This window comes from Narcine bancroftii, chromosome 12, assembly GCF_036971445.1.
Source record: "Narcine bancroftii isolate sNarBan1 chromosome 12, sNarBan1.hap1, whole genome shotgun sequence".
In the NCBI taxonomy this organism is placed as follows: domain Eukaryota; kingdom Metazoa; phylum Chordata; class Chondrichthyes; order Torpediniformes; family Narcinidae; genus Narcine; species Narcine bancroftii.
In genome coordinates, this window is record NC_091480.1 from 83,759,345 (window position 1) to 83,781,757 (window position 22,413).

General features: G+C 40.7%; 1 long non-coding RNA gene across 2 annotated transcripts in view; it reads right to left on the reverse strand.

The window, feature by feature from the left end:
* The window catches only part of LOC138747184 (uncharacterized), a 46,795-nt gene extending 28,435 nt beyond the window's left edge, over positions 1-18,360 (reverse strand). The window contains exons 1-4 of one of the 2 annotated variants that reach the window (XR_011347351.1): positions 18,295-18,360; positions 16,121-16,185; positions 14,420-14,558; positions 11,985-12,762 (exon numbers count right to left, since the gene is read on the reverse strand). This is a non-coding gene — a long non-coding RNA (uncharacterized lncRNA). Of the gene's footprint in view, positions 1-11,984; positions 12,763-14,419; positions 14,559-16,120; positions 16,186-18,294 lie in introns of those variants that run through there. The other variant, XR_011347352.1, reaches the window with a different exon arrangement.
* Between the last annotated feature and the right edge of the window lie 4,053 nt (positions 18,361-22,413).

Sequence of the window (22,413 nt, forward strand, 5' to 3'; positions counted from 1 at the left end):
TGTCTGTATACGTATTATGTCTGGCTGCGTGTCTGCGTATAATTCACTGAGGACCGGAGAACGCTATTTCGTCAGGTTATACTTGTACAATCAGATGACAATAAATTTGACTTGAAATTGCATTGAGTCTGCTGTAAGACAGCAAAGCAGAAATTGCCTGGAACAATATTTAAAAGCAGAAAAGGCAATTGAAGTCACAATAAAAATCAGACATAATCTAAATGAAAGTTGGATTGGGCTCAAATGAGTAAATGGGACACTATTATGATGAGAAATAAATTTTTGGCCTTGCCTACACTCTCAACATCCCAAGAACAAATGAGTAAAAGAAATCCCAAATTTCTATTTGGAATAGGGAAGAGAAGACCTTATGTGTATCATAAATTTTGGCAGACTCTGAATGTCCAGAGAAAAATACCACTACATACAGTAAGAAGCATTCAATGTGGATAAAAACTGGCATCTTCTGACGTGGGTTTAAAATGTCAGTGATGGTTTCCTGAAAGCCAGTAAATAAGGCCACTTCTGGGAGGCTGGATTCAATTAATTTCAGGCATACTTCAATCTCTAAATAATCCGCACACATGCAAGGTATAAATTGAACTGCGAGTAGTGTTCAGAGGTGAGTGATTCTGCAAACAAGTGACTGAGCTACTGCCTGTATTCCAGAAGTTTGGAACATTGATCTGAAGACACACATTTAAATGCAGCTGGGGAATTTAAATTCAAATGACTAAATAAATCTGAAAATGGTGACGGTGACCACAAAACTAGTGTATAACCTCACCAGGCTTTTACAGTGTCCTTCAGGAAAGAAAGCCATGCCGATGTGACCAGACCCACCAACATGATCAGAAGCATATTGTCAGAGATGACTACCTGCTGCAAATGAATGGGCTGCACAGTTGGTGTAGTGGTTAACATAGCGCAGCGGTTAGCACAACGCTGTTACTGCGCCACCGACTGAGGTTCAAATCCAGTGCTATCTGCAAGGATTTTTTTACATTCTCCACATATCTGGATAGGTTATCTCCAGGTGCTCCAGTTTCCACCCACCCTTCAAAAACATATGGGGGTTGTAGGTTAATTGAGGTATTTGGGTGGCATGGGCTCAGGGGCCAGAAAGGTCTGTTGCCATGCTGTATGTCTGTCCGTAGGCCTAAATTTAAACTTTAAATATTTAAAAATGAACTTTAACATTTTAAAGTGTTTTGTCCAAACAAGCTGCTTCATCCTTTCACCGAAGGAATGCAATTAGGGCAAGGTTTAAAAAATTTTTAAATTGGTGATAGGTCATTCAGACATGCTGGAAATATTTAGTAGGTCAGACAAAATCTGTGTGAGAGAAGCAATGTTAATGTGCAGATCAGAGCATTTAGACATGAATATCCATGTGCGGGGCCTTTGAAAAGTTGCTCCAGTTTTCTGGGAGAGAGAGGTGATCATCCTGAAAAGTTAACTCAATTTCTCTAACTGTTTCCCCTGCTTCCATCCCGTCTTTACCTACTTTTCTCACTAACCTTCCCCTCTCCCAGTGTTCTCTCCCTCTGCCTGTTTCTCCACCTTTAGCGGCCTCTGTCCAAACCCCATCACTGCTTCTCCCCCTCCTTTTTTTATTCACACTTGTTTTGCCCCACTTCTCCTCCCCCCTCCATTTTTATTCACACTGGGTGACACCCCATCCGCTTTTAATCTCCAGAAAGTTTCCAACACAGAACGACAACCGACCATTTCGACCCATGGATGCCGCCTGATCCATTCATCCCTCTAGCTTCTCACTGTGAACTCAATTCCTCCCTCCTAACATGCTGAGTGTTTTCCACAATTGCTTTCTTCATCCTAATTTCCTGGAAGTTGGCCCTAATTTCCTGGAAATTAGTATCTGCGTTGCAGGTTAATTGGGTGTAATTGGGCGGCACGGGCTCATGGGTCGAAAGGGCCTGTTGCAGGGTTATATGTCTAAATTTAAGCATCCAAATGGCAATTATTTAAGAACATCGGAATGAAGAGAAAAAGCAGGTTACGTCAGCTGCACCCCCTCCTCCCCCCACTCATCCTCTCTCCCACTGAATCACGAGTGATTGTTTCCACCTCATTTCCTTGCTCAATACCTACATTTCCCAGATCATCCAAAACTCTCAGGCATGAATAAATGCAATGGCTGGGTATCCATCGCTCCCTGGAACAGATCATTACCAAGATATGTGATGACCCAAATGTTTCTTCATTCCAGTCTAAGTGGTCAACCCCTGTCATGAGACAAAGCCCTAATATCTCAAGGATCCCCCACTCTCTTTCCACCTGGGAAAGATCTTTAGCACCAATTACATCCACTGGCCTCAGGATAATGAGCTGCCCTCCCTTACTGCAGTAAGTGTTAGGATCAGTATAACTCATGTATCTTGTGTAATTGCGATGGCTATGTTTTTAACAAAATCCTGCAGTTCGATATTGTGCAGGATAGCACAAGGCACTTTGGAACTCAGTGGTCTTGTTCACATGGTAACATAAATAAATTCTTCATTTTTCGTTACAAATTAATCACAATTTCATGTGAGCATTACTCCCTCTGCAAAGGATGGGTTTCCATCAATAACTGATGTATCTTTGGGCAAAAATAGAAAGCATAAATTTAAAGAATGTCTCAAAACCAGAGTACATCTGGAGAACAGAATTTCATCACCTGGATTTGAATAATCAAGATGAACAGGTCTTTGGAATTTTCCTAGTTGCGTTCATTCCCCTACATTAGATCTCTGTAAAATACTGTACCCCTCAAATATAGACCATATTTGACAGAGTGATAGCAAGAGACCAACTCATTGCCTTCAAGCTTGGCAGAGGGAAAAGAATCGCCACAGAGACGCAAACCTCTGTAGAGATGCTTTTGAGATGCAGTGGAGAATGTTTTGTTGTCCAGATGGCCATGGCATACGCTGAAACGCAGAGGCCAATGTGGAGATTCGATTCCTTGATGCTGACACTAATCAGGATAGATACAAATAACAGAAGTTGAGAGTGAGAATGAAGCAATAGATGCTCAAAATAAGGCCACATAAGAGAACAAGAAATATTCTCGGAGACATCTGCAGCTTTTGGAGGCCTCCTGGAAAAGCCAAGGCTGACAATATTTCATTTCATGAAGACACAGTGTAGGATCATTAAAAAGTGACAAGTTTGAGATCAGAATCAAAATGTCTGGCGGTGCTATTGGTGATTAATTCGATTTAGATTCAGATTTCAGATTTTTTGTCCGAATACATTCATGACATCACGTACAACCCGGAGCTTCCTTTTTCCTGCGGGAGAGGTAGAATTACTTTTTACTGGCAATGCAAAAAAGGAAACTAGAAACAATGAACACATGTAAACAAACTGTGTAATCCAGAGAGGAGACATCAATATATACCAGTATCGAGAAACTTACCAGAATATTGTAATTCTGGTGCTTTTCTGAATCCAGTGAGAAGTATGTGTGCAGTTTATGAGATGAACAAATTTGATCTCAATTATCGAATATGCAAAATTTAACATAGGAGCATACATGATGGTAAAGCTGATGCTTTATCCCTTTATCCCATCCCGACCCACCGGGAGAATGATGACTCCTTCACCAGGCTCATCAACTTCAGCTCAGCATTTAATACCATCATTCCCCAGAGGCCAGTCGCAAAGCCGTCCTCGCTGGAACTCAACAATTCTGCAACTGAATTCTGGCCTTCCTCACGGAAAGGTAGCAGTCCGTTCAGGTCAGCAGCAGGAGTTGAGCATCAATGTACTGAACACTGGAGCGCCTTAGGGCTGTGAGCTCAGCCTGCTCCTGTTCACACCACCGACGCACCAATGCAATGCCAGATCAAATTGCGACGGAGTCGTCAAATTTGCAGATGGCACAACTCATCAGTAGCAATGATGACTCACACTGCAGAGAAGAGGTGGAAAATCTCGTGATATAACAACCTGGACAAGGCAAAGGAGATGATTGCAGACTTCAGGCCTTCACTGCACCTTAATGACTCGGTAGTGGAGAGAGTGGAGAGCACCAGCTTCTACGGAGTCCACTTAACAAGGGACCTATCCTGGATACATAGCTTCTACTCACTTGCCAGGAAGATGCGACAGCGACTGCACTTCCTGAGAAGACTGAGGCGAGCAAGTCTGCTGTCCACCACGCTGTTAATTTTCTGCAGGTGCTCTATCCTGGCTGGTTGCATCACAGTTTGGTACGGGTTGCTGTCGAGCATTGGATTGGAGGTCAATCCACAGGACCATAAGTGTAGCAGAGAGGTTCACTGGGGTCTCCCTCTCCCCATTTGACACAATCTACCGGGATCATTATTTGAAGATGCTCAAAATTGTTGAGGACTCCGACCAGCACCTTTCAGGAAAAAAGATAGAGCCACCAAATGGGCAAGCTTCTTACCGCATACAGTGAGATGCCGAACAACTGAATGAACTTCTTGTTCCCCTGAGACTTTATTTATTGAACAATATTTATTTATGTTTACATGTATGCAGTGCAAATGTATATATGCACTGCATACATATAAATCCTTTGTATGCACGTGTTATGTCCAGTTATGTGTTTGCACGTTTTGCACCAAGAACTGGAGAACAATGTTTCATCAGGTTGTACTTGTACAATCAGATGTTAATAAACTTGAACATGTAAATTAAGCACATAGGGGAAGATAGGTTCCAAAAGTGCCAAAGAAATTCAATTATTGCTCAAGTCAGGGTTAATGGCCATGCAGTAGCAAAGGTTGGAATCCACTATTAAGCACAGATATAGCATGGTGAGGAACACAGACAGGAGGGAAAAGATGTTGCTGTTTAATCTATCCTATGCATAACTAAGGAAAAAGGAAATAAGGAATGAAATCAGTTATTCACTCCATGAATAAGGAAAGCTAACACTCTCCAATCATCAAGAGGATTTATACATAAAACTGCATGATAATGAGAAAGCATTGCCCAAAATATTTCAGCCCATTAAAATGCTGTCTATGCTATCGAACTAATGTTTTGATCGCAGCTTCCATGACAAGTATCTACAAATACCTGGAATTATTCAGAAGGCTTTATGAGCAAATGGAATTGGTCTATTTGAGCCTGAGGTGTAGAGAAGTGGCCCACAATTGGTCACCTACCAATTGACAAGGTTGAAAAACACAACAACCTCACCAAGCTTTGATTTTTCCCAGGCAATGTTCAATATTATGTTTCTTCTGAACCTTTGTTATTGGACCAAATGTCTTTATGGCATAGAATAAGCCCTTTGGTCTGTCAAGTGCCCAGTGGCTCTCAGAACAATCAATCAATCCCAATCCTCCCACATTAAGTCAGACATAAGATGTTGATGTGGTAGCCATTCAGAAGGCTTTTTCCAGCATTACCACAGAGACCACATGACATGGTGGTGCAACTAATAGAGCTGCTGCCTAGCAGGGCCAGAGACCTGGATTCAGTTCTGATATTGAATGCTGTCTGGTTGGAATTTGCATATTTGCCTTGTGACCTGGTGGGCTTCCTCTGGGTACTCTGGTTTCCTCCCAAAGATGTGTGGTTAATTGGCCAGTGTAAATCATCCCGAGTGTATGGATGAGTGATGGAATTTGGGAGGAAATTGATGAAAATGTGGAGAGAATAAAGTGCAGGAGTAATGTAGAATTAATGAGAATGGGTGGATGATAGTTTTAACAGACCCAGTGGACTAAAGAACCAGTTTTCATGCTGCAACTCTCTAAGAAGCTGAAAGCAAGGTCGCCTTCCCGTGTTGGTGAACAGCCATTCAAAGTACTTTATGGCAAGAGTTGTTCTGCCAAATTAGCAAAACTCATCTTGTTTTGGCACAATGACTTTTTTGTATTGAATATTGGCCCAAAATTTCGATCATTTCAGTTTAAACATTATGTGAATCAAAATAGGGTCAAACATCACTTAACATTTCCTTATCTGGACTCAAACAGCGAAGCTGAGAGGTCAGCTTGTACCACGAAAGTCGCACAAGCATCTCCTTGAATTTATCTTCTGAGCTACAAAATTGAATCATCTCCCTCTGACAAGGTACATTCAGGTGGAAAGGCAATTGAAGCAATCAGTGCACGTGCTACAAAAGGAAAGAGTTTCAAATTACTCTAAGTTTCATGTGGAGAGAAAATTGAATACTGGAGAGTGTGTTGCATTGTAGGAACTGCTAATAGTCTGTATACTATGGTGTGACACTCCAATATTATCCTTCATGATCTTGGGAGCCACTTCAGTTAAATTATTCCATTGCCTGATCATTACACGTTTCATCTATCCCCGAAAGGAACTCTTGAGGATAAGTTGACCTGAATACCCTTATTCATTGATTAAAACTTGTTTTAATGGCAAAGTTTGGAGGGAAGTCTTCCATTTTGGTTAGGAGCAGATGATAAATTAAAGAGGAATTTTTTTAAATGAATGAAAGTGCCACGATTTATGTTTTACAACATGGACTTGATCTGTTCTTGCCAGAAGTTCAGTGGCTGTGTTCAATTTAGTTGGGTTCTATTTGCCTAAAGATACTAGCCATAAAATATTAACGGAGTCCCTGTTTATCATACAATCAACTAAAGAGGAAATTAAAATGGTCTGGCTCCTGACCTTAATTACTTACATTATAAAGGTCACCCCAAGGCATTGCAGGCTTCTGCTCCAGACATTACATGGAGGAAGACTCTTTTCAAGACTGCACCCAATACTCTATTAAAAACGGCTCTATTGCAGAATATCCAAGTAAATATTTATGATACCTTTTTTACTAAAGATAAGAACACGGCACATTTGCAATACAGAAAACAACTAAAAAAGTAATAAATGGATTCATTTTAAAAAGCTTCTTTTCCAAGATACAGTACTCTAGGATCAAGATTTCCCTCAACTCCAAATTGAACTATCCAAATAGGACATTTGTAGTTTAGGTCATACAATCATTCCCACTGTTGATAAACTAGCACACAATAAAAAAAAGCCAGACACAAAATGCTGTTATTGAAATCTGTCTTTTAGCTAAAATGTCTTAATGGGTGTTTTATTTAAAGTTTAATTTATCTTGATTCCTTTGCCCCAGAGCAACTCACCAAGAGTACTTTAGTCTCCTTCCCCCTGTAATTATCACCCTAAAATCAACATGCATATAGACATATAAATCGACAGTCAAAGTCCATTCAGCCCCTTGAGCCTGCCCTATCAATAATCCTGCTATAACCTCAACTCTGCTCACCCGTCTATTCCAATTACCTTCCTTCTAGGCTTGTTAATCACCCTCAGTCATAAAATATCCAAAGCCCCTGCTTCGAGACAGAGGGTTCCGAAGACTTCAAATGTTCTGAGAAATGATAAATCATCTCAGTCCTATCTTAAATGAGAATCTCCTTATTTTTAAATAGCTATCTCTAGTTCTAAACTCCATCCACTAATAAGAACCCTTGTAGCAGCCCGCGGCCCGCGCCTCGGGCTGACACAGGAAATAGCCGTTGAACGCAGCGACCAGCAAAGCATCATGCTGGCTGAAACACCTGTTTCCACACTGCCGGCAGAGTGGTGAAACTGGCCAGTTCCCTCCAGTGGATCGCAGGAGACCCATTCGGGGCCTGGGCATCCGAGGTAACCAATCAGCAGCTAGCCCGCTCAAGCCACACCCCGGTGATGATGCGGCCGAGCGGACTATCAAAGGCAGAGCTGCCACTGAATAGACTCAGTGTCGAATACACTCTACTGGTGCGTGTGTGCGTCTTTCTTCTCCTGCGGATTTGAGCTATAACCTTAGGGCTATAACCAAGAGCTATAACCTAGCTTTAGCCATAGCGACCTTTCCTTTTCCCCACTGATGCCATTCGATCTGCTGAGTTCCTCTAGATGCTAATGTGTGCAGACTCTCACATGGTCTGCAAGATCATGTAGGAGCAGGAAGAGGAACTCACGCAGAGAGAAAGGACAGATGCAACTTCGCCAGGAATGGATGAGTTGAGCTGAATGGCCTATTTCATGTTCTATTTGAAACTAAGACTTTCTACCAGCAATCCAAAGCTGAGGAGAGATTATCGGATGATTGGATTCCATCGCAGCCCCACTTGCATATTTGGTTTTGCAGCATCCTTAGGAGTTAAAGATATATCTTTATCTTCTAAGGATGCTGCAAGACCGGCTGCGCTCCTCCAGCACTTTTGTGTCTTTAAACTACAATCACAGTGTCTGCAGACTTTCATGTTTCACCCATCTGATAAAAAAAATCTCCTTAGCTCTGCTGATACCCTATTGATCCCTTCAATGTTGATGACAGTCAAAGTAGATATCTACACCCCCCAACCCCCACCACTTAATATTTGAAATAGAATGCTGGATTTGATGAATTCAAACATTTGACCGACGTTGTTTTGACCTTCACTCCAGTACATCGGTTACTTGAGTTTTTCTGTTTGTGATGGGACTTTGCTATGTGTTTTCAGATTAACAACATGGTAAGCTGGGGTACTTTCCTGATCTCAGTATTTTCATTGTGCTAGTTCCTTGGCACTGTTTACATAGTTTTAAAAATAGCATGAAATTTTGCACTGAGAAGTTGCATTGTTGGATTCCATTGCTATCCTGACCATTTAAAAAGAAGATTTGCAAGTCGATATAAAGAAGTCTTGCAGTTGTTTCTTTTTCTGAAACAAAACATTGAATAAAGAACACCTGGGAATGATTATAAAACTGTAATCTGATGAAGGGGTTTAAATTATGACATAAATTACAAGAATGTCAACAGAGAGAAGCAGCCATTCAGTCAGCCCAGAGCTGCCAAATACTTTGCACAGAAGTGGAAATTCTGCACAACCCTCAGTTTAATTCTTCTTTGAAACAGTTCTGGGCTTTGGCCAGGGTTGGTGTTCTTGGTTTTACTGTGCTGGGCCTATTCAATTCACCGATTATTAAGTCTCATTAGAACAAGTTCCATGGCAACATTTCATATCGTATTTGGTCAATTTAGTCATCAACTTTCACTCAATAACTTCTATACAAGGAGCCAATTTTTTGTATTATCAGAGGAGGGAATGGTGTTATTTGAGAATCGTTTCATGGAGCATCCTCAGAACAGTAGTTTGTTTCCTAGGAACTAAATGGAAAATGCAGGTTGAGTTCATGGGAATCAAAACAATATCAAGTAACGACACAGCTCATTTAGAAGGTATAGGCAAGCTTCAGTATGGACTGGCTAAGAATGATGTGATACTTCAACAGAAGGTCTCATTGTTTGGAATGACTTTCAACTGCAATGTGGCATGTTGTTAATGGCCATTTGCCTCAATGTTGGCCAAATATCCAACTGCAACTCATTGGAAATCAGTTTTTGATCCACATGCAATTCTCAGGTGTGAAATTTCTTCTGTTTGTCACTATTTCATTAATTACAGTTTCCTTTTGAAACATTTTTCTATTTCCACTCTTTTTCCTGGAGAGTGGCTGGCGATGGGGAGGGGGTGGGACTGGGCTGTTGGTTCATGATAGCGTGGGCAGGGTCTGAGGTCTGGGGATTGCTGGGATTGAGAAATGGAAACTGGAATGTGGCAGAAAAAATGGTCAGGGTGCCCAGAGGGAGAGAGAGAAGGGGTTAGAACTGGGCGTGTGTGTGTGTGTGTGTGTGTGTGTGTGTGTGTGTGTGTGTGTGTGTGTGTGTGTGTGTGTGTGTGTGTGTGTGTGTGTGTGTGTGTGTGTGTATGTATGTGTGGTATGTGTGTGTGTGTGTGTGTGTATGTATGTGTGGTATGTGTGTGTGTGTGTGTGTGTGTGTGTGCGAGCTCTTAAGCATGTGTCATGTGTGCATTTATGTGTCATGCATGTCTATGTGTATGTGCAGATGTTATTTTAGTTCATGTTTCTCTGTAAAATAACATCACTAAGGATTAGGAAACACATTGAAGGTTTCTGCCACTATGGCCCCACTCGGAAAAAAAGAGTCAATAATTCAGTGCAACTGAATATTTCTGTCCACCACTACCTTTCAATCAACCTTTACACTGATGCACTTTAGCCACAGGTGAGGCCTCAGAAGATCTTTTGTTTGTAAGGGGCATCTGAGATAATCAAGAGAATTATGGCCATGCCTAGGACCTCGACAGACATGGATTGGAAGAGCTCTCCGTGAAAATTGATTAAAAGACCAATTTTAAGTCATCAAATCAAAAATGTTACATGCTAAAAAACAAAGGGTAAGAAGAACAAGACCCAGAAAAATATAATTGAAGAAGCTCGGAAGTCACCGAGATCGTCGACAGAAAGTCTGCAAGGGAGAGGTGAAGAAGGTGCAGCCACGATGTCGGGATGAACCCAAGGAGGTGGGGGTGATCAACACAGGATTTCCAAACAATGATAGAAACCATGGAGGTTCTGAGTGAATGATTCTCCAAGGTGGAAAACATACAAAGAGAGGTGGCAGAAAAACTAACAGTGATTGAAGACCTGACATCTCGGTGGGACAGGTTGAAAACGGCCCGATAATGACTCTCATTGTGGAGGCGTTGGACAGAGCGATTGAAATTAAGACTCTTCTGGAATCCTTCTCAACAGCTATTATTATGGTACTACTGAAAAATAAAAGCAGAGACCCGCTAAAACCGTCTTTATAGAGACCCATCTCCTTGTTAAATGTGAATTACAAAATTTTGGCAAAAGTGTTAGCCAATAGATTAGGAGAGGAGGTGGGCTTCATTAAATCTGCAGATAATTTGAGCAGATTATATAATATAATTCATTTGGCTAAATCTAAAGAAAATCCAAGTGTAAACTGTATCGTTAGATGCAGAAAAGGTATTTGATCGACTCGAGAGGCCATTCTTATTCAAAGTAGGAGAAAAATTTGGAATAGGCCAAATATTTATTGATTGGATAAAAACTATTTAACATAAACCACAAGTCAAAATTAGAACCAATGGCCAAATGTCATGTTTCCTTTGAGTCGATGCAACAGACAGGGGTGTCCACTGTCTCCAGGCCTCTTTGTTTTGGCAATTGAACCATTAGCAGAAATTATAAAGAGAGATCTGGATAGAAAGGGATTCAGAGTTGGCCAGGAAGAGCATAAAATCAATTTATTTGCAGACCCGGTTGAGTATTTGGCTAAACAAAAGACCACACTGCAAAGTTATGGGAGAGTCTCAGTTTACAAAATAAATTTGGAAAAAAGTGAAATGATGCTATTAATAAATTTTGACTATGGAATATATCAAAAAGGAAGCCGGTTTAAATGGAAAATGGATAAAATTAAATATTTAGGAATAATGGTGGGGAATAGCTTACAAAATCTGTACAAACTTAACTATCTCCCTCTGCTAGAAAAGATAGAGGAGGATTTACAAAGATGGAAAGATCTGCCTTAATTGGAAGGGTTAATTGTGTGAAAATGAAAGTGATGCCATGAGTGCGATACCCCTTTCAACCATTGCCAATTTCTTTGCCTAAGAATTTTTTAAAGACACTGAATGCTTATGCTAGGCAATTTCTTTCAAATAATGAAATGCCTAGGATCACCATGAAGAAACTGACATGGGAATATAAATTGGGAGGATTAAGATTACCGGATTTAAAAAAAATATTCAGGAGCCCAAGCAAGGTTCCTCTCATATCCTTTTTCAAAGAAGAGAACTCTCCCTCATGGATCCAAATGGGCCTACATACAACGAGAGAGGGTTCAGCGAAGGATTTCATTTATAAATGGAATGACAAATGAATAATTTTAAAAAAAACAGATAACCCCATTCTAATTCATATGATTAAAATCTGGCATGAGATTGGTTCTCTTAATCACCTTTCCTATTTTGGGCACACCTGAGCCGACTCCTCCCATGTAAAGCCCGGCATGTGGAGCAGCTCTCCCTTTTTTCCCCGAGGAAGCAACCCCAGATCCACTCCAGGTGGCAAGTTGTGGGCGACACTGGAGATATTATCATAAGGTGCATGCTGTTAAAGGGTGGGGAGAGCTATGGCGGTGCATGCTTGAGGAGGACTTTTGTAACTTATCCATTGTTGTAATCATTTTAATAAATTGAAGGGTCCGTGTCCAAGGGGTCATGAGTACTGTTTATACCAGCTTTTCATATTATTTGTGGGAATTGCAGGTTGTAGCGAATATCAGTTGTTTACTTGCATCCAATATGTGTGAACCGTGTGAGATCTATTTGTTTGTGCACATGATTGCAATCCCTGGTGAGATTTTCCCCACTCTTAAATAAAGATTAAATAAAGATTAAACTGCATTCAGATTTGTCACTTCTTTGACCCTCCAAACTTGTTGTCACCAGGTCATAGATCAGTTATAAATTGGGCAGAGAAATGGCAGATACAAGCAAGTCTGAGTTGATGCACGTTGGCAGGTCAAATGCAAGAGTACTAGTAAGTGGCAGGATTTGTAGGAGCACTGATGTACAGAAAGATCTGGGCGAGCAAGTCCACTGGAAGTGGAGCATTCATGGATAGGGTGACAGAGTAGGTGTGTGCTTCATGGTTGCCTTCTTCGGTAAGGATGTTGAGTCTAAAAGTTGGGAAGTCACATTCCAGCTGTATAAAACTTTGTTTCGGCCACATTCAGGGTATTGAGTGCAGTTCTGGTCACCACATTATGAGAGGTCTGTGAAATCTTTGAAGAGGGTGCAGAAGAAGTTCACCAAGACGTTGTCCGAATTGGTGTGCGTCCGCTCTAATGAGAGGTTGAATAAACTTGGATTGTTTTCTCTGGAGCACTGGAGCCTGAGGAGTGACCTGATAAAAAGTATATAATATGAGAGTCTTTTTCCCAGGAAGGAAATGTCAAATACTAAGGGGCAGAGGTTTAAGGAGAGAGGGGGGGAAGTTTAAAGGAGGTGTGTGAAAACAGTTTTTTTTAACATAGAGGATGGTAGGCACCTGGAATGTGCTGCAAGGGGAGATGATACAAAAGCAACATGTGATAGTACAGATTCTATCACCAATGTGTACATGTACAGATGGTCGTGTAGGATGACTGTGATTGGCTGAGAATGTAGCCACACCTACTGGCAGGTCTTAAAGGATTGCTCCTAGCCAGACCAGGTCATTCTGGACTGGTCGACCTACTTGTGATATGCTCCAGTCTTTTAGTTAATAAAAGCCTTGGTTTGGATCAACAAGTCTTTGGTTCTTTCGACGCGCACTACACAACATTCAACTTGTATTCTGAACAGGTGTGCCTTTCTGCCTCAAACAGCTCCCTGCTTCTCTTCACATTCTCCTCCAACATTTTTCTGATCACACGAACACATCGTTTACACAAATGCAAGATCGCAAGCTTCAAAAATTTGAATGCAATGCTTCGAAGATTTGCTTGCATTCAAAGAGTGCAAAATATGTCTACGGCTAGCACCGCTGTTCAACTGCCATTATCATGTACAAAGCAATGTGACTGCCTGGCGCGTATGCTTTACATCACACTAGATGTCAACTCTACTGTGCTACATGTCCTGCCTCTTTTGCTCCAGGAAGCCAGCTTGCTGTGTAAAAGGACTCATTGACCCAGCATTTCTTCGGTTCTATGTAAACAAGCAAGAGGCTTCCAGAGATAGGTCATGTATATGACAATAATGCAGGTTTTTTTAGTATAAAAAAGAGTAAGGGATACAGACCATGTGCAGACAAATGGGATTAGCTTAGATTGCCATAATGGTCATCACTGGGAAGGTGGGCTGAGGAGGCAGTCCTCGTCAGTCTATTCTATGTTCTATGACAAATGAGGAAAATTTAAAGGCTTAATTATTGGTGAGTGACTTTTTTGTTAGTTGTATTACATAACATAATCAAATGTAAACACTACACAGGAAATGTTCACATTGCTAATGGATATTGAGCCAAACACAGTAAATGGTCCTAACTTAATTACATTGTACAAGGTCCCGAAAACATAAATAAATCTCATTCTAGTGTCTCTCCTGCCAAATGTCAATCAGTAAAGGGACTTTCACCTCTCGGCATGAAGTTAATGCATTCAGTTCCCAGGGCAGCGACATGAACACAAAGTTGAGGCTTACATTCCTGCTACAAAGGTACTTTATCTTTTCCTCTGACATCAAAGAATCCCAAGGCAGATCTGGGATTCTGTTTATATTCAGGGTAACTTCCTGCTCTTTTCTCAGTTATTATCATTTCTTTAGACATAGAAGACTATTCCACCTCTCAGGGCAATTTCAATTTCCACAGTTATTTCCCCTCTCATTATTCTCCCTAATAGCAAATGTGATTTCTTTTTAATACAGACATTCAGCACAATATCAGGCCTTTCTATGAGCTTGTGCCCCCCAAATATCCCAATTAACCTACAACCCTTGTACATTTTGAAAGGTGGGAGGAAACCAGAGCACTTAGTGGAACCCCACGCGGACATGAGGAGAACATACAAACCCCTTACCGAGAGTGCCGGATTCGAACCTGGGTCACTGGCGCTGTAATAGTATAGTCCTAAACATGTCTTCCCTAAGCATAACCGAGTCACCCCCTTATTCGTTTATTCAGATGGAGACAGATTTTCAGGCCAGTTAACTGAACACCTATCATTGAGAAAATGTTAGAAGCTACTATTAAAATAAGTTAGCAGGGTACCTGAAAATTTCAAGGTAATTAGTGAAGTTTAGATAGAACATTGCACAGTACAACAGTATAGGCTCTTGGACCCACGATGTTGTGCCAACCTATATAAACCTACTCAACAGTCTAAATCTTTCCTACCTCACACCCATAACCCCCTCTTTTCCATTTTTTCTTGCACCCTTTGTGGAAGAGAAACCATATTTGATAAAATTATTAGAGCTCTTTGAAGAAGTAATGTGGGCTGCGAATAAAGAGAAACTGGTATTTCCAGAAAGTTGATCAAAATTTTATATACTGAATCAAAGCTCATGGTTAGGAGGTAGGAGGGTCACCTGATGTGGCCAACAGGAAAAAAAGAGTTAGCATAAATCAGACCATTTCTTGTTGGCAGATTGTTTTATGAGTGTGCCATGGGGTATTTTTTTAAAATGTTTTTAAAAATTTGGACATACAGAGCGGTAACCAGCCATTTCAGCCCATGAGTCTGTGCTACCCAATTTACATCCTAATAACCTACATCCCTAGTACATTTCAAATGGTGGGAGGAAACTGGAGCTCCTGGGGAAAACCCACGCTGACACGGGAAGAACGTACAAACTCCTTACAGACAGCACGGGATTCAAACCCTGGTTCTGATCACTGGTGCTGTAAAGGTGTTGCACTAACCACTAACCATGGTGTTGGGATTCACATTGCATACAAAGATAATAAGTTGCAAAGAGGACACAAGTTGGTCAAAGAGCGATAGAGAGAGAGAGAGAGAGAGAGAGAGAGAGAGAGAGAGAGAGAGAGAGAGAAAGAAGCATGCACAAAGATCTGGTGAACAAAATACAATGAAGGAGGATGTGAAACAGCCTATTTCACCCAAAATAAAAGCATATTGTCTAAGTGGTGAGAAACTGTTGTCAGAAATAGGCGTCCTAGGGCACGATTCACAAAAGTCCAGTGAGGAGGTGGAACGAATAAACAGAGAGCTAACAGAATGTTCTCATTTGCACATCTGCCAACCAACTTAAGCAGCAGAGATAGGTAGAATTACATTTCAAAGATGTATGCAGAGGATAGGGCTGAAGAGGTATGAGAGAAGAATTTGAAATGGCATGATCTGCGATGGGTAATTTTATCACCATGAACAAGTAGGGCCTTTGAATCTATACTCATGGGGTATAGCTCTCCGACTCTAATGCAGAAGTAATGAGTTTATACTTTAGTTCAATAAGAAATTGATGAGATCATTATCTGTAGTTCGATTTACTTAGACATACAGCAGGGTAAACAGGCTCTTCTGGCCATGAGCCCCTGCTACACAAATACCTGAATTAGCCTATACCCCCTGTATGTTTTCGAAGGGTGGGAGGAAACCGGAGCTCCCAGAGGAAACACATGCCGACACTGGGAGACGGTGCCATAATAGCTGGCGCTGAAACAGCATTGTGTTCATCGCTACATTAACCATTCCACCCACTACTCTAACCATAAGAAGGGATGTTAATACATTGCAAACAATTCAGAAAATCCTTACCAGACTCATATTGGCACGGATGAGGTGCCTTTGAAGCAAGGTTGGGCATGCTTGGCTTGTGCCTGCTGGAGTTTAGAATTACAAGAAATAATTTAATTGAAGCATACAAGACCCTGCAGGGGCTTGCCAGGTTTGATATGGAAATTATATTGCTCATGTGGGACAATCTAAAAATAATATTTTTACATTTCAACAAAAATAAGGCTTTGGAAATCTCTTCCTCAAAGAGGAATGGAAGCAATGTCGTTGAATATCTTCTAGAGCAACTTATAAAGAAGGGAGTAAAAGGTTACAAAGGGGTACGCAAAACTGCAGAGCTGAGGTGCCAATTAGATCACTGCTTCCATGATCTATAACCTGGCAAGCTCAAGGGCCAGAAGGCTTCTAATTCATAAGATCATAAATAATCACGGAATTATGCAAATCACTGTGTTTTAAAAGGAACTGTAGATTTTTCCATCAGTTAAATACTTGGAAAAGTCATTAGAGAATGAAAGCGGGGGTGGGGGAGGTGGGGGAGGGGGGAAATGTATCTTTTCAGTTTTGTGAGGACTGTCTCTCAAGCATGCACACACACAAACCGAGTCAAACACACAGAAATCAATGGGACAAATGGCTCCTGAGATGTAAGCACTGATTTCATGATTATGAAGCAACCCATTATGGGCGATTCTACGTAATTAACCTGCAATTAACATTCAAATTTTCCATCATTAAACAGGGGTTGAATTTGCAGAAAAGATGCCCAAATCAGAGACAGAAAATGGTCATTTCCCATTGTAATAAGATGCTATAACAACCCAAAGGGCTTCTTATTGACAAAAGGAGCAATTTAAAAAATGCAATGCTCAATTATTCTATGTAAGAAAATATTGCTAAACCTGGTTCCATAAAGAAAATACAAATACTTCTTAAACAAACTTCCCGAGGAGCCATTCCATTTACCAAAGAATATTTGTAATTGAATGTGCATTACAAAAACAATTAAATGAGCTGATTTGAGTGGTTTTGCATGAAATATATTTTCTTCATGAGCTTTCCCGTTCATTGTGCCATGTTTGAATTGGCTGATACCTGGATGATAGGGAAAGGTCAATTCTAAGAGGAACCTCTAGTCTAGTCCAAGAACATCATTGCCTGGAAATTCTTCCCCATGCCACATGTGCTGTACAGTTCGTGATTTCATTTCAGTGAACTGTATTTAGGAGTCAAAGCATAACAAGCTGACCCTGCTATACTGACCAGAGATTAGTTTCTTAGCACACCTTGGTAATGGAGGATGCTATTATCTCAAGCAAGACTTGTGTTTTATGCCCACACTTAACTGTCTTCTAGAAGGTCGAGATGAATTGTCTTTTTGCACTGCTTTATTCGTCTGATGAAGGGACTCCACTGGGCTTTTGAGAAGTAAATTTGTAGATGACACCAAAATTGGGAGTGTAGAGGAAAGTGTGGAATAATATCTATATTTACAACAGGATCAAGAAGAGCTGAGAAGGTGGACTAAGGAGGGGTGAATAGAATTTAACTCTGACAAGTGTGAAGTGTTGTTATTTTGTAAGTGAAACCAGGGTGCAGATTACAGTAAGTGCCAAGGCTTGGAGAGTGTTGTAGAATAAAAAGGTCTTGGCCTACTGGTGCAGAATCCCATAAAGATGGTCATGTTGGTGAAGAAGGTGTTTGGCATCCACTGGGTGGGGTATAGAGTACAAATGTTGGGACCTCATGATTCAACTGGACAGGTGTGGATGGCTACACTTCTACTGCTGTGTGCATTTCTGGTCAGCCAGCTAAAGGAAAGGCATCAATAAAGGGAAAGGGTGTGGAGAAAATTCAACAAGATGTTGCCAGGGGACTGGGTGGGGGGGCTTGAGTAACAGAGAGAGATTGGCGAGACTGGGTGTTTATCCTCTGGAGCTCAGGAGCCTGATGGAATTATAGTGAGGCATGTGGATAAAGTAAATGCTCATCATTTTATTCGCAGGGTAAAGAATTTGAGAACTGGAGGCATAGGTTTAAAATGAGAGGACAAAGACCTGAAGAGCAATATTTTCACTCAGCTGATGGATGAAACTAGTGTAGTAGGTACAATTACCAAGTTCTAAAGACATTTAAACACATATGTGGGCTGAGAAGGACAAAGACCAAATGCAGGCAAATGAATGTCAAACTACCTGGAATGGAGGTGTTGGGCTCTATGTTCTTAGCTCTATGACCTGAGGTCATTTCCATGATTGTGATCCAGCGCTGATGAAGGAGTAGCTCTATGTGTTCAGGTTGGTGTGTGTCTGATGTAAGAACTTATTTGCATATGTTCTGATGTTTTCTTAAAGCCCATTATTTAATAACACCATCCAAGCACTGGCTAGTAGCTCCTAACATGTACATGTACTATATTTCTTTGGATATAATAACAGAGATTCATGTATTTAATGGGAACTATTTACAGGAAAAATAATAACTTTCTGAGGTACTGTCTATTCTAGTCCCATCGATCATTTGATCCATCGATAGAATCACAAACATTTTCAATAAAAAGTCTACCTGTCTCTTACTGGCAGTTGTGAAAAGGTCAAACCTCTGTTAGAGCCTTGAGTGAGATCGTCAAATAATAAGGAAGATGGATATTTTTGAACACAATTGAATGTTAGAACAATAACAAAATATTACTGGCAATCTAAAACAAAAAAATGGAGGTCAGGTAGGCTCTATCGAGTGTGTTTCAATTCAGCAATGAATTCTCATGAAGCATCTCTTTAATTAAAAAAAAATTAATTTAGACATACAGCATGGTAACAGGCCCTTCAGCCCATGAGCCCCTGCTGCCCAACTACCATCCGGGTATGTTTTTGAGCAGTGGGAGGAAACTGGAGCCCCTGGGGAAAATCCACGCAGACACGGGGAGAATGTACAAATTCCTTACAGATAGCACAGGATTCAAACACCGTTCCCAATTGCTAGTGTATTGTGCTAACCGTGCTGGCTTTTGTGTCCTGAAGAGATGGTAGATGCTGTAATCTGGAGAACAAAGGAAACGTGGCGATTTGGAACGCATGCACAGATTGTCGTCACCCTCTCTCCCTCCCCAGCGACGGCAATCTGCACATATGTTCCAAATCACCTTCAAAATACGGTGTTGGGTCTGTCAAAGCACAATGCAGGTGGACCCCAAATTACCTTGACTCAAAATGGATTCTGATCATTGCAGCTTCGAAATTTCATAAGTTGGGGTCTACCTGTAAGCCCTTACTAACCACAGAGTATCTCTGGCATCCTATGCCATAGATGCTGTGTGGTTAGTAAGGGATTACTTAAGGTGGTATGTGAGTTGGAAAAAGGTTGAGAACCATTGGCTTATAATAGCTATAATGAGATACAAGAATTCTGGAAAATTTAGCAAATTAAAAGAGCCTTTTGCTTTTCAATGAAATGGTCCAACATAAAAAAAAGCAAGCATTGCAAATAACAAATGATGTATTGAATAAAAAGTATGTTTCAGGCTACTGTTGAATCCTGTGCAATTATTTACAGGAAAATGTTGAACTTTCCAATGGTATTTCCTGTTCCAACATCATCTGCGAATTGTGAAACTGATCCCATTTCAGAACTGCAAATATTTTTGGGGAGAATTTTTCTTTACATGCTCATGAAACTTAGTGGGAAATTGAGCAAAGGTCAACAGTTTAAAGTTGGCTTTCTTCTATTGTTTTTGTCTAGACTATAAACTGTTTTCTTTTCTCCCAACAGAATAGGGAAGGAAACTGCCTAGTGTAGTTTCTCCATTAAAAAAAGCTAATAAATATACTAAAATCAAGAACAAGCAAATGAAAGATCGTATAAGGCAGCACATTTAACACTCAGCAAAGAATTACTATTGGAATGTTATAATAAAGGCTATTAAGCTGGAAACAATTTCCCCAAAACATTCCTTCCAGAAAGTTCTCTGAACCTTTACAGTAAATTAACTTAGACCAGTTAATCACTGAAGCAGTGATCTAAACAAAAGAAATACTTGCATTTGTTTGTTAGTTTTCATGATAACAATATTGTCCGTAAGTTAAGGTCAGCATTCATTACCATTGCCCATGGGCCTACACAGTAATGGTGACCTACCTTTTTGGACCACTACAGGTACCCCCTGAACTACGACCATAATGGGGACCAAAGGATTGGTTGTATCTCAAAATGGGGGTAAGTCAGAATTTTGCCCACGCACATGGAGTACTGAAGTCTTAAGACAAAGAGTTTGCACCCTTAACTCTTGCGCATGAGCCAACTGAACTCCAATACGTGAACCCACCACACATGCACCAACCAAAGATGTGCATGCGCACAGGAATCAAGATGGCTGTGCCATCATGGATGGGATGCCATCCATCAAAGTGAGTAGGCACATTTTGGCTCTTACATGCCCTGTATCCCTGTTATAGTTTGTCAAATACAACATAAACTGCATAAATGTTATATTTTTTCTTAGATTTATTTTTTTTAAATTCAAACATACGTACAGATGGGAGTAAGTCATATAGGTCGCAAATCAGGGAATGCCTGTACAGTCCTTCCAGTGAAGTTACTCCCACAGTGATTTTGAATAGGGAGATTCAGGATTTTGACCTAGTGCTGATAAGGCCACGGTGATATTTGTTCAGGTCAGGTAAAGGTAAAGGCACAAGAAGTTTAATTAATTTTCCCATGGACCTTCTATTCTCGGTGCAAGATGTTGTCAAAGAAGCCTTAAACTACCATGAACTTTGCGAATGGCACACATTCCAAGAACATTTCATAACTTGTGAAAGGTGCGAATGTTTAGGGGCAGCGCTAAATCATTGTATTTTTAGTGTTGGATCTGCATTTATCCATGAAATTGAAGAATATTCCATCACACTCCTGGCTTCTGCTACGTAGGGCTGGAAGGTTTTGTGGTGAGTCACTCATCCGAAGACTCTCAGCTCTTCTAGAACATCATAAAATACTTCACAAACTATACAAAAGTTTAGAAATCTCATCACTGTTGAAACGTAGAAAATTGAGCACCCATTCTGAATATAGCAAGTACCTATAAATGACATTATGCTAATAACCAGGTAAAGTGTTTTAGCTGAGTCCAAATAGTTATATATAGGTATATTCGAACCATAGAACATTACAGCACTGAAAACAGGCCCTTCACCCTTTCTAGTCTGTGTTAAACTAATCCCACTGAACTCCACCTCATCCATAGCTATCCATAATCCTCCTGTACCTCTCAATGTACCTGTCCAAATTCATCTTAAATGTTAAAATTGAGCCTGCACTCACCACTTCAGCTGGCAGCTCGTTCCACACTCCCAACACACTGCATAAAGAAGTTCCCCCTAATGTTTCCCCTAAACATTTCCCCTTAACCCACATCCTCTGGTTTGTATCTCACCTACCCTCAGTGGAAAAAGCTCACTCTGTCTATACCCCTGATAATTTAAAAAACCTCATTCAAATTCACTCCCCCCCCCCCCCCCCATTCTTCTACACTCCAGGGATTAAAATTCTAATCTGTTTAATTTTTCCCTGTAACTACATTCCTGAATTCCAGGCAACATCCTAGTAAATTTTTTCTGCACTCTTTCACTCTTATTGATATCTTTCCTGCAGTTAGGTGACCAAAACTTCACACAGTTCCTCAAATTTGGCCTCATCAATGTCTTACACAACTTTACCGTAACATCCCAACTCCTATACTCAATATGTCAAAAGGTCTCTTTACAACCCTACCATAATTCAGAGAATTATGTATCTGTATTCCAAGATCCCTCTATCCTACCACACTCCTCAGTGCCCGACCATTTACCGTGTATGTCCTTTCTTGGTTTGTCCATCCAAAATGCAACACCTCACACTTGTTTGCATTAAATTCCATCTGCCATTTTCAGCCCATTTTTCAAGCTGTTCTGAAAGGGATGAGAAAAGTGCTATGTAAAGCAGAATTCTGTTTTATTTCAATCATTTCCAATCCTGACAGATGGTAGGATTCAATCCAGATATAAATCTTAGTGAGGGAGGCAAAAGGCAGTTCATCAACCTTCCATTACCTTCACCGATATGCACACAGGAGATTTATTCCTAATTTTCCTGTTAAGATTTCAATACCAGAACCTTTTGTTGGAGGAAAGTTACCTTTCAGTCCAAGACAGCACAATCACAATCTGCCACAATTTGAGGCAGTGGTACGGAGAAGGACCTTCACATAGTATATTATATCCAATCTGCAGTTCAAATCCATCTCTAATGGTGTTCAATTGCCAGATCAATGTCACAGA